The following is a 14,500-nucleotide window of genomic DNA, read 5'->3' on the forward strand; positions in this document are numbered from 1 at the left end:
CAATACTGGGGAAGCCAGCACAACTTGTACAAGGAAAGGTCATGGAAGCTCCATAGACACATCCAAACTCTCTGAGGGACTGAATTGCTGGGTGGAGGACCATGGTCTTAGGGAATATCTGGCTCAATTGACATAACACAGTTTATAAAGACAACGGTCTGCATTCTACCTTGGTGACTACCATCTGAGGTCTTAAAAGCTTGTGAGCAGCCATCTAAGATACTCCACTGGTCTCACCCCTTCGAGAGCAAGGGAAAATGAAGAGAACAGGATACAAGGAAAAGATTAGTCTAAAGGACTAATGGACCATAGCTACCAAGGCCTCCTCCAGACTGAGTCAAGTACAGCTAGATGGTGCCCGGCTACCACCACTGACTGCTCTGACCGGGCTCACAACAGAGGGTTCTGGACAGAGCTGGAGAAGGATATAGAACAAAATTCTAACACACACACAAAAAGAACAGATTTACTGGCCTGAAAGAGACTGGAGAAACCCCCGGAGTATGGCCCCTAGACACCCTTTTAGCTCAGTGGTGAATTCACTTCTGAGGTTCACCGTTCAGCCAGGGATTGGACAGCCCCATAAAACAAAATGGGACTAATGAGGCACAGCAGTCCAGGGACAAGGACTGGAAGGCAGAAGGGGACAGGATAGCTGGTGATAGGGAACCCAAGGTTGAGTAAGGACAGTGTTTACATGTAGCAGGGTTGTTAACCATTGTCATAGGGCAATATGTGTACTAACTGTTTAATGAGAAACTATTTTATTCTGTAAATCTTCCAGCACAACTGGAAGAATGTAATCGATGTCACTGAATTGTACATGTAGAAGTTTTTGAAATGGTGTATCTTTAGCTATGTATAGTTTCACCAAAAAAAAAAAAAGGTCCTCCAAGGTCGAGAAGGGAGAGTGTTGACATGTCGTGGGATTGTTAACCAATATCATAAAACAATACGTGTACTGACTGTTTAATGAGAAACTGTTTGTTCTGTAAACTTTCACCTAAAGGACAATAAAAAAAAATTTTAAAAAAAAAGAAATAAAAAAACAAATCTAAAAAAAAGTTAGAAACAGTCATATTAGATAGTGGGAAAATTAAAATACGAGGAAGCTTAATAAAGTTTCTCAATGACATTGAGTGAACAATTGAGATTCATGGTCGTGAAATTAAAGCAAGACCTTCTAACTACTTGCAGCCATGAGGTTTTTTAAGATTTAAATTAGGAGGTAGTAGTTTGTTGACTATCCTTTTCTAGCAGGATAAGACAAATCTATATTGCTATAGAGAGCCCTGGTGGCGCAGTGGTTAAGAGCTCAGCTGCTAACTGGCAGTTCAAATCCACCAGCCACTCCTTGGAAACCCTGTGGGGCAGTTCTACTCTGTCCTATAGGGTAGCTATGAGTCAGAATCAACTCGAAGGCAACAGGTTTAGTTTTTTTTTTTATTATATTGCTATAGAGCAGTTTTTGGCAGGTTTTGCTGGTTAATATTTGGTGTCATGCATAAGAAAAACCTTAAAATCAAAGTAAGATGTCTGTTATTAATTTTCCTTGTCAACACAACTAATTGAAAGTTTGGTGGTTTGAATCCACCCAGAGACACCGGAAGAAAGTCCTGGTGATCTGCTTCCATAGATTACAGCCAAGAACCAAGAAAATCCTGTGGAGCTCAGTTCCGCTCTGCAACACATGGGGTCACCATGAATAGGAATTGGTTTGATTATGAGCCGTCCATTTTTCATTGGCGAGACTAAGCAGAAGAGAGTTAAGACATGACACTTGGTATTCTCCAGCAGTGAATTCTAATCCCAGAAGAGAAAAATAAAAGGCAGTGCTAAAATGCCTTGGGGGTAAAAAAAAAAAAAAAAAAAATCAGACTCTAAAAATTCTCAATCTCATGGACATCACCAATTCCTAAACACTACCATCCCTGAGAGAAATGTGACTTAACTGTTCATAGAAAAAAGTGGGATTCCAAAAATCAAGACAAGTAACTGAATCATAGAGCTAGAACGTACTTCAGGAAGTATTTTGTTTAACTCATTTTCTGCTGAGAAACTGACACTCAAAAAAGTTAAGTGCTTTGCCTGATGTCACAAAGGCAAGTGACATCGGACCGCCAGCCCAGTGCATCACACAGATGGGGGCTTTCTTCCTCACTCCAGAAGGATTTTAAGTTAGAAATTTCGAGACTTTGTGTCTTCTCATAGACAATAATTGCCCAAGAGTTAAATGCATTTTGCTCAAGAGTCTTCTTGGTGGAGCATCTGGCATTGCTAGTATCTGCACGGGCCCCTTTTTCTCCACCCACTGATGGCTGGTCTTCTCTCTGATCCAGGAATAGCTTCCTTCAGAGAAGCCAGGACTGTAACTTGCTTTAACCTTGTGGTCGAATCTTGCCAGAGGCAAGAATCCTCTTCCTGATGGGACCTTTCTCACGACTGCTCCCTTAAGAAACCGGAAGGACAAGTACTTGCTGCCAAAAAGAAAGTCCTAGCCATTGAGCCCTAAAATGCGAACAAATAGAGGACCAGCAGCTCACCACTGATATTCGGAAAGCAAAAAAAGACATTTCAAGTCTAAGTGCACTGGGCTGTCTTGGCTTCCTCAGTGAAATCAGATTCAGCAACTGGAACGCCCCACGTTATGCTCCTCCTGTGACTGGGACAAAGGAGGCATGGTGGGTTGGCCTACAGGACCAGTTGCGTCAAGTCACTTCCAACTCATGGCAACCTCATTTGTGTCAGGGTAGAACTGTGCTCCATAGAGTTTCCAGTGGCTGACTTTTAGAAATGAAGTTGTCAGGTCTTTCTTCTGAGGCACCTCTGGGAGGATTCAAACTGCCAACCTTCCAGTTAACAGCTGAGAATGTTAACCATTTGCACCACCCAGGGTCTCCTGGCCTAGAGGAGAAGCAGAGATGAACCAGGAAACTACTTCCCTTTCCATAAGTAAGTGCTTATTCACTCCAACAGTCAATCAAGGCTTACCAAACATTTCGTTAAGCATCCTTTGGCTCAAAGACATCAGCATTCTAAAACAAGGGCTATTAAGGCAAGTGGCTGTGTAAAGCTTCATAAATTATGAATTTACTAGTCATGGATGAGTACAGATAACCCTTCAATCAGGAGACAGCCAGTAATTAGAAGCAACTCTTGTTTGGATTCAATTAACCACCTGATGAAATTAAGTTTTGATCTGGATTTGTGTTTAAATGCTATGAAAAAGAAAAACCAAACCCATTGCAGTTGATTGCTCTAAGCCTGTTAAAACCTGTTGCCATCCCATAAATGTCAGCTCATAGTGACCGTTTAGGACAGAGTAGAACTGCCCGCATAGGGTTTCTAAGGCTGTAAATTTTTACAGACGCAGACAGCCACGTCTTTCTCCCTTGGAGCAGCTGGTGGGTTTGAACCTAGGACCTTCCGATTAGCAGCCAAGCGCTTAACCACTGTGCCAAAAAAAAAAGAATAACAATTCACAAGCTTAGAACATGTCTTCCAGATTTACAGGTGAGATGTTCTCTCCACTATGATTAAAAATCAATAAATTAAAAGAAAGCTACCTACCATGGGTTATTGTTGTGAATAATTGCCAATGATCAGCTCCAGAGGGAAGGCAAGAAAAAACACCATCCATTTCTGAAATCTGATCTTCCCCGCAGTTGGAGGCAGCCTCTGTCTAACCAGTTTGACAAACGTGGATCTTAAGGTTGGGCCAGTGATTACCTAGCAAGTAGCAACCCAGCGATGTTTGAAACACAGGGTTCCTCATTTTTTCCAATTTACTGCTCACTGCCTCCGACACATGACCCCACAGATGGGCAAGAGAAGGGAAGAAATTAATGGAGACTTCTATATTAACTCCTGTTGTCCTCTCTGAGCTTTGTACCGCTCCCTACCCAAATAAATGTTAGACAGAGGCAAACTGTGTTCCTCCACCTCCACCCCAAACCAAAGATAGGTGCTCCCATAAAATCTAACAAATGTGGTCAGCATCCCACAAGAAAGATGTTGCCTAGCAGCAGTGACCTTTAAACAAAGGTCAAATGGATTTTTCCTAAAGGTTTTTCAGGATATTTGGAGGCAAGTGTCCTTGATGATTTATCTAAATTTAGTACTGAGAATTTACCACTTCCATTGTTAGAGGGAGCATTTGAAGAGTAGACTCCAAAGACAAATATTAATAATAATGGCCAATACTTACTTGGTGCATTGTTTCACTAAGTATGATACAGGTACCTGTACAGGTACCACAGGTGTTACACAAAGTGATTTTAGGTTCTAGCTGATGAATATTCAATATATTTTATATATTTATTGTTTACATACATTTTAAAATATGTATTTGAAAGCGTAGCCAGCACCAATTCCATGTTTTAGTAAATATAGTTGCTTAGGATGAAGCTAAGTTTTTTAAAATGATTTAAATAAAGTCAATTTAATGAAAAATACTAATAAGAGTATAGTCAGTACTCAAATATAGGTGAGCATTTGCAAGTAATCATTTAGTGCACGAAATAAATTCCAGGCACTTTGCTAAAGGATTGTGGACTCTTCTCCACCCCTTACTTCTTCAGAGGCTCAAGTTAATCATATCTGTGAATTAATGGAAATGAGACTGCTTTGTGCTTTGTTTTGTTTTCCGAACACTTTACTCTTTGAACTAAATGCTCTTGGGATTTGGATTTTGTAGGATTAATGGCAGGTGTCTGAAATTCTCCTGCTTTAAACAGTAAGCTTTAGAACTATTTCAATGATGTGCTAGAGCTGACTCATACCAGCTCATGAGAGCTGACTGCGTGCATTTCTTCCCAACCCTGCTTTCGGAGACAGCACATTGGTAGCTTGAAATCGGCCAGAGTAGAAATATTTACACCATGGATATTGGCGTATGCTATTAATCAGGAGGTTGTTTTCTTTTGTTTTGCCTCTGGAGAACCAGCTGTTAAACATTTGCCAAAATAAAACTGCATTCAACCCTATTTTAAAGTCTACCTGTAACAAATTACTGGGTCCTGCACAATCAGAAACATCCACCTAAACATCTGCTATGCATATGAAAGCAGCAGAGTGGAGAGTGGAATGGGGACCTTCATGAAAGGGAAGGATTTTTAGGCATTTCCTTTTTTTAAAAATCCTCTTTCAATCAAAATGTCTACTTTTGCTACATGGCCAAAAGTAGGCCATTAACTTTGTAAGATGCCTGGATTGTATATTTTCCAAACAACATTAGCAAATCAACTTGTTCTCTACCCTTTTATGCTACACCACGCTGCTAACATTATAACTAACAACAAACATAAAGCTAGTATTAAGAAGGAAAAAAATGAAGACAGCACAAGAAGGCAATAAGCAAGCTGAAGATGGTGTGGAGAGGGAGGGGAATAATGTTGCTAGGCAACCATCCCCAGTAGTGTGTACACACATATACACACACACATATGCATATATATATACCTCAAGTTCTTCTTAGGATCAGCTGGTCCTCCTGTTACCACCCAACCTCCATCAATGTTCCTATAACCTACCAGGAAGTATACCCTGGGAGTCCTCAAAGCTCAGAGGCCAGGAGCCCAGTGAGCATCCTGATTGGCCATCCCTTCTAGAGATTAGAACATCAAAAGATATGTATATATTTGGCTTCCCTCTTAGATTTATATTTCCTGTTTCCCACTTAACAAATACTACAGTCTTAAAAGCATAAAGCTCATTACAGCAGGGCTGCCTAATTCTCTGGTGGGCATTTCATCACTGATTTCAAGCACATACCACTGACTAATGGATTGCGCAACTTGATTGTGAAGAAAGTGGATCAGATAGCACTTCCTCCAAGCCAAGAACATCACAATTCTTTATGGGTTCAGGCACTAAGGAAAGTTGTCAACTTCAAGGTCTCCACATTGCAAAACTCCAATGAATAGAATTTACATTGTAGCCTATGTGAATGGTGACCCTGGAGTTGTGCGTTGCATGACAATTATCAAATCCTTCAGAGATGAAGAAAGCAAGGCCCACAAAGAAGACGTGTCCAAGCTGTTTAGTTAGCTAATAGCAGAACCAGGATTATACCTCAGGTCTTTGGATCACAACTTTAATACACTAAACTGCCTCTCATACGTTACTAATAATAGCAGTAAAAAATAAAGATGCCATCTTACTATATTGGACATTTATGATGTGTCAGGCTCTACATATTAAATGACTTAAGTAGATGTTCTCATTCCTAGGCATGACGAATGGTATAAGCTATGGGAAGAGCCTGACGGCAACACATGTTGCTAAGACAGAAAGACATTGGCGCAATTAGAAAGTCTTAGTTGTGAGATGCAGTGGGACTCGAATGTTTCTCCTGTCTACTCATTTCCATGAGGCACAATCCAGGCTTCTCTTTAACTATTCAGCCCCTGGGGAGGTAAGAGACAACTGATGGGCAGTGTTATGGATTGAACTGTGTCCCCCAAAAATGTGTGTCAACTTGGCTAGGCCATGATTCCCAGTATTGTGTGATTGTCCACCATTTTGTCATCTGATGTGATTTTCCTATGTGTTGTGTATCCTACCTCTATAAGGTTAATGAGAAAGGATTACGGGCAGTTATGTTAATAAGGCAGGACTCAATCTACAAGATTAGGTTGTGTCTTAAGTCAATCTTTTTTGAGATATAAAAGAGAGAAGCCAGTAGAGAGACAGGGTTATCTCTTTACCACCAAGCAAGAAGAGCCAGGAGCATAGTTTGTCCTTTGGACCCGGAGTCCCTGCACTGAGAAGCTCTTAGACCAGGGAAAGATTGATGACAAGAACTTTCCTCCAGAGCTGACAGAGAAAGAAAGCCTTCCCCAGGATCTGGCACCCAGAATTCGGACTTCTAGCCTCCTAGACTGTGAGAGAATAAACTTCTGTTTGTTAAAGCCATCCACTTGTGGTATTTCTATTATAGCAGCACTAGATAAATAAAACAGTCTCCTTAACATCTTAAATAATATAATACAATATCACAACTAGATATTAACATTGATACAGCCAAGATACACAACAGTTACATCACTACAAAGATTCTTGGACCCGCTTGAGTTTTATTTCATGTCTTGAGGTAAGAATTTCAAACTCTGAGATAGTTGTGAAACTATCCAATCGTATTAGAAGAAACTGTCCTACTCCTATGCTCCTAGCATTTCTCATTCTCTTTAAATAGGTTTATAGCCACAGCTACCTAGGTCTCAAGAGCTTCAGCCTTCCTGGTGCATTGTGTCCTAGCTGACCACAGGTGACAATTAGGTTAGCAGTTCACCAGTTCATAACCTGTGTACATTATTTTGGCACATAAATGGGAATTTCACTCTATTTTTCCCCATTTAGGTTCAATAACAAATTCTAATAAATCACATTTCCTTGAGGATCTAGGGCCTACAACCCATTTTCTCTCTCTTATCAATTTCTGTATCATTTAGGGTTCTTTGGCTGCAAATAAAAAAATCAGTTCTGACTAACTCAAGTAAGAAAAGAGAGTTTATTAAGAGCTGTTATGGGTTGAATTGAGTCCCCTTCGCCCACCCCAAAAAAAAGATAAGCTCAACCCCTAGCACCTGTTAATGTGACTTTATGTGGAAAAAGGATCTTTGCAGATATAATTTGTCTAAGTTCACATGAAGTCATACTGGAGTAGGGTGGCCCCTGATCCAACATGACTGGTTTCCTTATAAAAAGGAGAGCCACAGAAACAGAAACTGAGACAGGGAGGAAGACAGGCTTGTGAAGAAAGAGCCTTATTTGGCTGCCAGAAGCCAAGGAACACCTGGGGCTACCAGAAGGTGGGAGAGACAAGAAAGGATCTTCCCTAGGGCCTTCAGAGAGAGTATGATCCTGCTGACACTCCGAATTCAGACTCCTAGCCTCCAGAACTGTGAGAGAATAAATTTATGTTGTTTGCCTGTCAGTTTGTCATACCGTGTTGGCTTGTGTGTTGTTGTGATACTGGAAGCTTTGCCATCGGTATTTCAAATACCAGCAGGGTCACCCATGGCAGATGAGTTTCAGAGGAGCTTCCAGACTAAGACAGATAAGGAAGAAAGAACTGGTAGTATACTTCTGAAAAAATTGGCCAGTGAAAATCTTATGAATAGGAGCAGAATATTGTCTGATACAGTGCCAGAAGATGAGCGCCTCAGGTTGGAAGGCATTCAAAATAAGACAGGGGAAGAGCTGCCTCCTCAAAGTAGAGTCAACCTTAATGATGTGGATGGAGTCAAGCTTCTGGGACCTTTATCTGCTGATGTGGCACGACTCAAAATGAGAAGAAACAGCTGCAAACATCCATTAATAATTGGAAGTATGAATCTAGGAAAATTGGAAGTCATCAAAAATGAAATGGAACACATGAAGATCGATACCCTAGGCATTACTGAGCTGAAATGGACTGGTATTGGCCATTTTGAATCAGTCAATCATATGGTCTACTCTGCCAGCAATGACAAATTAAAGAGGAATGGTGTTGTGTTCATCGTCAAAAAGAAGATTTCGAGATCTATCCTTAAGTACAATGCTGTCAGCAACAGGATAATATCCATACGCCTACAAGGAAGACCAGTTAGTATGACTATTATTCAAATTTATGTACCAACCACTAATGCTAAAGATGAGAAAATTGAAGATTTTTACCAACTTCTGCAGTCTGAAATTGATCAAACATGCAATCAAGATGCATTGATAATTACCAATGATTGGAATGTGAAAGTTGAAAACAAAGAAGAAGGATTGGTAGTTGAAAAACACGGCCTTGTTGATAGAAACAAAGCTGGAGATCGCACTATAGAATTTTGCAAGATCGACAACTTCTTCTTTGCAAATATCTTTTATCAACAAAATAAATGGCAAGTATCCATGTGGACCTCACCAGATGGAAAACACAGGAATCAAATCTAATTACATCTGTGGAAAGAAGCGATGGAAAACTCAATTTTTTTTCACCAACATAAATGGCGACTATATTTGTGGACCTCACCAGATGGAATACACAGGAATCAAATCGACTACATCTATGGAAAGAAATGTTGGAAAAGCTCAATATCATCAGTCAGAACAAGGCCAAGGGCCAACTGTGGAACCAACCATCAACTGCTCGTATGCAAGTTCAAGTTGAAACTGAAGAAAATTAGAACAATTCCACAAGAGCCAAAGTATATCCCACTTGAATTTAGAGACTATCTCAAGAATAGATTTGACACGTTGAACACTAATGACCGAAGACCAGAAGAGTTGTGGAATGACATCATGCGTGAAGACAGCAAGAGGTCATTAAAAAGACAGGGAAGAAAGAAGAGACCAAAATGGATGTCAGAAGAGACTCTGAACCTTGCTCTTGAATGTCGAGTAGCTCAAGCAAAGGGAAGAAATGAAGTGAAAGAGCTGAACAGAAGATTTCAAAGGGCAGCTCAAGAAGACAGTAAAGTATTATAATGACATGTGCAAAGACCTGGAGATAGAAAACCAAAAGGGAAGAACATGCTTGTCATTTCTCAAGCTGAAGGAACTGAAGAAAAAATTCAAGCTTCAAGTTGCAATATTGAAGGATTCTAAGGGGAAAATATTAAACGACACAGGAAGCATCAAAAGGAGATGGAAGGAATACACAGAGTCACTATACCAAAAAGAATTGGTCAATGTTCAATCATTTCAGGAGGTTGCATATGATGAAGAACAGATGGTGTTGAAGGGAGAAGTCCAAGCTACACTGAAGGCTCTGGCGAAAAACAAGGCTCCAGAAACTGATAGAATGCCACTTGAGATGTTTTAACAAAGAGATGCAGCGTTGTAGATGCTCACTCGTCTATGCCGGGAAATTTGGAAGACAGATACCTGGCCAACCGACTGGAAGAGATCCATATTTGTGCCCATTCCAAAGAAAGGTGATCTAACACAATGCAGAAATTATCAAACAATATTGTTAATCTTACACGCAAGTAAACTTTTGCTGAAGATCATTCAAAACCAGCTGCAGCAGTACATCGACAGGGAACTGCCAGAAATTCAAGCCGGATTCCGAAGAGGACGTGGGTCGAGGGATATCATTGCTGATGTCAGGTGGTTCTTGGCTGAAAGCAGACTACCAGAAAGATGTTTAGCTGTGTTTTATTGACTATGCAAAGGCATTTGACTGTGTGAATCATAACAAATTATGGATAACATTGCAAAGAATGGGAATTCTAGAACACTTCATTGTGCTCTTGCAGAACCTGTACATAGACCAAGAGGCAGTCGTTCAAACAGAACAAGGGGATACTGCGTGGTTTGATGTCAGGAAAGATGTGCATCAGGGCTGCATCCTTTCACCACACTTTTTCAATCTGTATGCTGAGCAAATAATCAGAGAAGCTGAACTATATAATGAAGAAAGTGGCATCAAGATTGGTGGAAGACTCATTAACAACCTGTGATATGGAGATGACACAACCTTGGTTGCTGAAAGGGAAGAGAACTTGAAGCACCTCCTGATGAAGATCAAAGACTACAGCCTTCAGTATAGATTACACTTCACCACAAAGAAAATAAAAATCCTTACAACTGGACCAATAAGCAACATCATGGTAAATGGAGAAAAAGTTGAAGTTGTCAAGGATTTCATTTTCCTTGGATCCACAATCAACACCCATGGCAGCAGCAGTCAGGAAATCAAAAGATATATTGCATTGGGCAAATTTGCTGCAAAAGACCTCTTTAAAGTGTTGAAAAGCAAAGATGTCACCTTGAACACTAAAGTGTGCCTGACCCAAGCCATGGTGTTTTCAATCACCTCATATGCATGTGAAAGCTGGGCAGTGAATAAGAAAGGCTGAAGAATTGAAGACTTTGAATTATGGTACTGGTGAAGAATACTGAATATATCATGGACTGCCAGAAGAACAAACAAGTCTGTTTTGGAAGAAATACAGCCAGGGTGCTCCTTGGAAGTGAGGATGGTGAGACTTCATCTCACGTAGTTTGGACATGTTATCAAGAGGCACCGGTACCCGGAGAAGGACATCATGCTTGGTGGAGGGTCAGCAAAAAAGAGGAAGACCCTCGACAAGATGGACTGACACAGTGGCTACTACCATAGGCAGCCATGTAACAACATAACAATGATTGTGAGAATGGCGCAGGACGGGGCAAAGTTTTGTTCTTTTGTTTGTAGATCACTATGAGTCAGCATTGACTCAATGGCACCTAACAACAACAACAACAAAGCCATCTATTTATGGTGTTTTGTTACAGGAGCGCTAAAAAAACTAAAACAGGAGCATACTCAGTAATTCACAAAATCAAAGGAATGTCTTAACTACCTAACTTTGAAAAAAGTAGAAACCAGGTATGTTTCTGGAACCTCAGTTTCAGGAATTTGCACTCTCTCTTAAGGTTCTCATCCAACCAAACTGCTAAAGATTCAAATTTGTGAAAAAGAGTCTGACTGCCGCATCTTGATGTCGGGCTGGCGCCAGCCTTGTGGTGGTCATAGAAACAGAGCCTTCTGATAGGCAGCCCCATCAGAACCACCTGGAACAGGATGATGGCTATGTCCCAAAGGAAGCGATGTTCCCAGACAGAAACAACAGATGCTCACTACAGTAAATCATAGAATCAAGATTGTTGTTGTTAGCTACCATCAAGTCAATCCCCGACTCATGGTTCCCCATGCACAATAGAACAAAACACTGCCCAGTCCTGCACCATCCCCACAATGGGTTGCAGTTTGGACTGTTGTGATCCATTGGGTATTCATTGGCTGATTTTTTGGAAGTAGATGGCCAGACCTTTCCTCCTAGTCCGTCTTAGCCTGGAAGCCATGCTGAAACCTGTTCAGCATCATAGCAACATATAAGCCTCCATTGACAGACTTGTGGTAGCTGTGCATGAGGTCCTTTGACCAGAAATCAAACCCAGGTCTCCTGCGTGGAAGGTGAGAATTCTACCCCTGAACCACCACTGCCCCGTTAGATTCAAAAGAACCATCCAATTTTGAGCTAGGGTGCAACGAAGAGTCTAATTCAGCAAACTACAGAGTTCCTATCAGGCATCTCAGGCAGAGGTCCCTATTTTCAGAGTAGGGATGCCTCAGTGACAGACCTCTGTGACTTAGGCGCTGATGGAGAATTCCAGATATTCCATGTCTCGCAGGCATTGCTTCCCTGATTGGACTAATGGGGGTGGGAGAAGGGACATTCTCAATGCTAATTCCCCATTGGTTATTTTTGAGATGGGACTGAAGTATTTTAAGATTCCACATTAATCAGAAATGTCTGAAAACCACAGTTCTCAACACGGAATGCCCACCACAACCACTAGACTACTTTTTAAAAATACATTAGATCATAATATAACCTTAGAGATTGTGACAGAGCCCAGATACATGTATTTTGAGAAAACGGGTATTTTGAGTCTCATGCAGAGCCAGGGTTAAAATGCAGTGATGAGAAACTGGAACAGTCTGAAGCCTGGATGTGAGGCATTTTCTGACCCAGCTCTGAAAGCTGAAGGAAGGCTTGTTGCTAGTTGCCTTGGGTCAGTTTCAACTAAAGATGATCCGATGTGTGCAGAGTAGAACTGCTCCATAGGGTTTTCACGGCTGTGAAATTTCAGAAGCAGAAGCCGTCTTCCAAGGTGCTTCTGGGTGGGCTTGAACTATCAACCTTTCATCTACTGCTTAATTAGTTGAATGCTTAACCGTTTGTGCCACCCAGGGACTCCTCAAAGAAAGGCCCGTTTAGCCCATTGCCGTTGAGTCAGTTCTGACTCATAGCTACCCTATAGGGTTTCCAGGGCTGTGTATAAACTGCCACATCTTTTTTCCACTGAGCAGCTGGTGGATTCAAACCTTTGACCTTTCAGTTACCAGCCACGCACTTAACCACTGTGCCACCAGCCACCAGGTCTCCTTCGAAAGAAGGCAGAGGGGGAGAAGTCAAGTCTGTGTGACTAGGGGGAGAAGCTGACGGTTTATGTGTGGTTTTCTATGTGTAAAATGGTTTTTTTTGCCTAATTATTTCTCTCCTCCTCCCACTTCATCTTCAGATTGTCACAGTTACCTGAAATTCTACCGTTAATAGTTTATCCCCCTTTGCTGCATCTACTGAGAGAACAAAGACCATTCTCAGCAACAAGACTGTTGACATTCCAGAAAATGTCAACGTCACTCTGAAGGGACGCACAGTTATTGTGAAGGGCCCCGGAGGAACCTTTCAGAGGGACTTCAATCACATCAATGTAGAACTCAGTCTCCTTGGAAAGAAAAAGAAGAGGCTTCGCTTTGACAAATGGCAGGGAAATAGAAGGGAACTGGCTACAGCTCGCACTGTCTGTAGTCATGTACAGAACATGATCAAGGCTTAAGGCATAAGGTGAGGTCTGTGTATGCTCACTTCCCTATGAACGTCATTATTCAGGAGAGTGGCTCTCTTGTTGAAATCCGAAACTTCCTGAGTGAGAAAGCCCAGAAAGATGAGTTAACTCTTGAAGGAAATGACACTGAACTTGTATCAAATTCAGCTGCTTTAATTCAGCAAGCCACAATAGTTAAAAACAAGGTTATCTGGAAATTTTTGGATGCTTTCTATGTCTCTGAAAAAGGAACCATTCAACAGGCTGATGAGTAAGATCTGAGAGCCGTCCAGCTATGGAAACAAGGCTGGGTCATTCCTAAGACTTATGGGTGATATTTTTAAGATGTAATAAAATTCATCTATTCAAAAAACAATAAGTTCATCCCTTAAGTAATCTTCCCATATTAAGTGACCACAGCCACCAACTAGGAAAAATTAGGTTAAAAAAAAAAAACACCTAGGAAAAGAGCTGGGAATCAGAGACAGGTCAGGAAACTTGCCATAAATCAAGGAGAGGCATGAAAGACAACGATGAGGGGGGAGTGGTCTGTGGCCGAGACTGCTAGTTGCCTATGCAATATCCATTTTTCCCTCCTTCTTCACTAACAGAACTATATAGTGCCTCAGTCAGCAACAACCTAATGAAAAGATTCCATTTCCCAGACGTCCTTGCAGCTGGGGGTGGCCAATGAGACGTAAACAGAAGTCGTTATGTGGCCCTTCTATGAAATCTCTTTCCTTAAAGAGGACAAACTCTTCTGAGAAAAACCAAAACCAAACCAGTTGCTGCCGAGTCAATCCTGACTCATGGCGACCCCATGTGTATCACGACTGACTTTTCAGAAGTAGGTTGCCAGGCCTTTCTTCCAAGGAGCCTCTGGGGGAACTCGAACCTCCAATATTTCAGTTAGCAGCCGAGAGCATTAACCATTTGAACCACCCCGAGACTTCCGCTGCTCTGAACTCTTCCCTTTTTTTCTCTTCTTGATTCTACTTGAAACGCATATTTAGTGGCTTAAGCTCCAAATGCCATTTTTTTTTTTTCTGTTTTTTAAATTTATTTATTTATTTTTTACTGTACTTCAGGTGAAGGCTTACAGAACAAATAGTTTCTCATGAAACAGAAGTACACATGTTGTTTTATGACA

General features: G+C 41.2%; 1 pseudogene; it reads left to right on the plus strand.

The window, feature by feature from the left end:
- The window catches only part of LOC111821413 (60S ribosomal protein L9 pseudogene), a 57,482-nt pseudogene extending 43,857 nt beyond the window's left edge, over positions 1-13,625 (plus strand).
- The last annotated feature ends 875 nt before the right edge of the window (positions 13,626-14,500 follow it).

The sequence above is a fragment of the Trichechus manatus genome, unplaced genomic scaffold, assembly GCF_000243295.1.
Source record: "Trichechus manatus latirostris isolate Lorelei unplaced genomic scaffold, TriManLat1.0 scaffold00082, whole genome shotgun sequence".
NCBI lineage: Eukaryota > Metazoa > Chordata > Mammalia > Sirenia > Trichechidae > Trichechus > Trichechus manatus.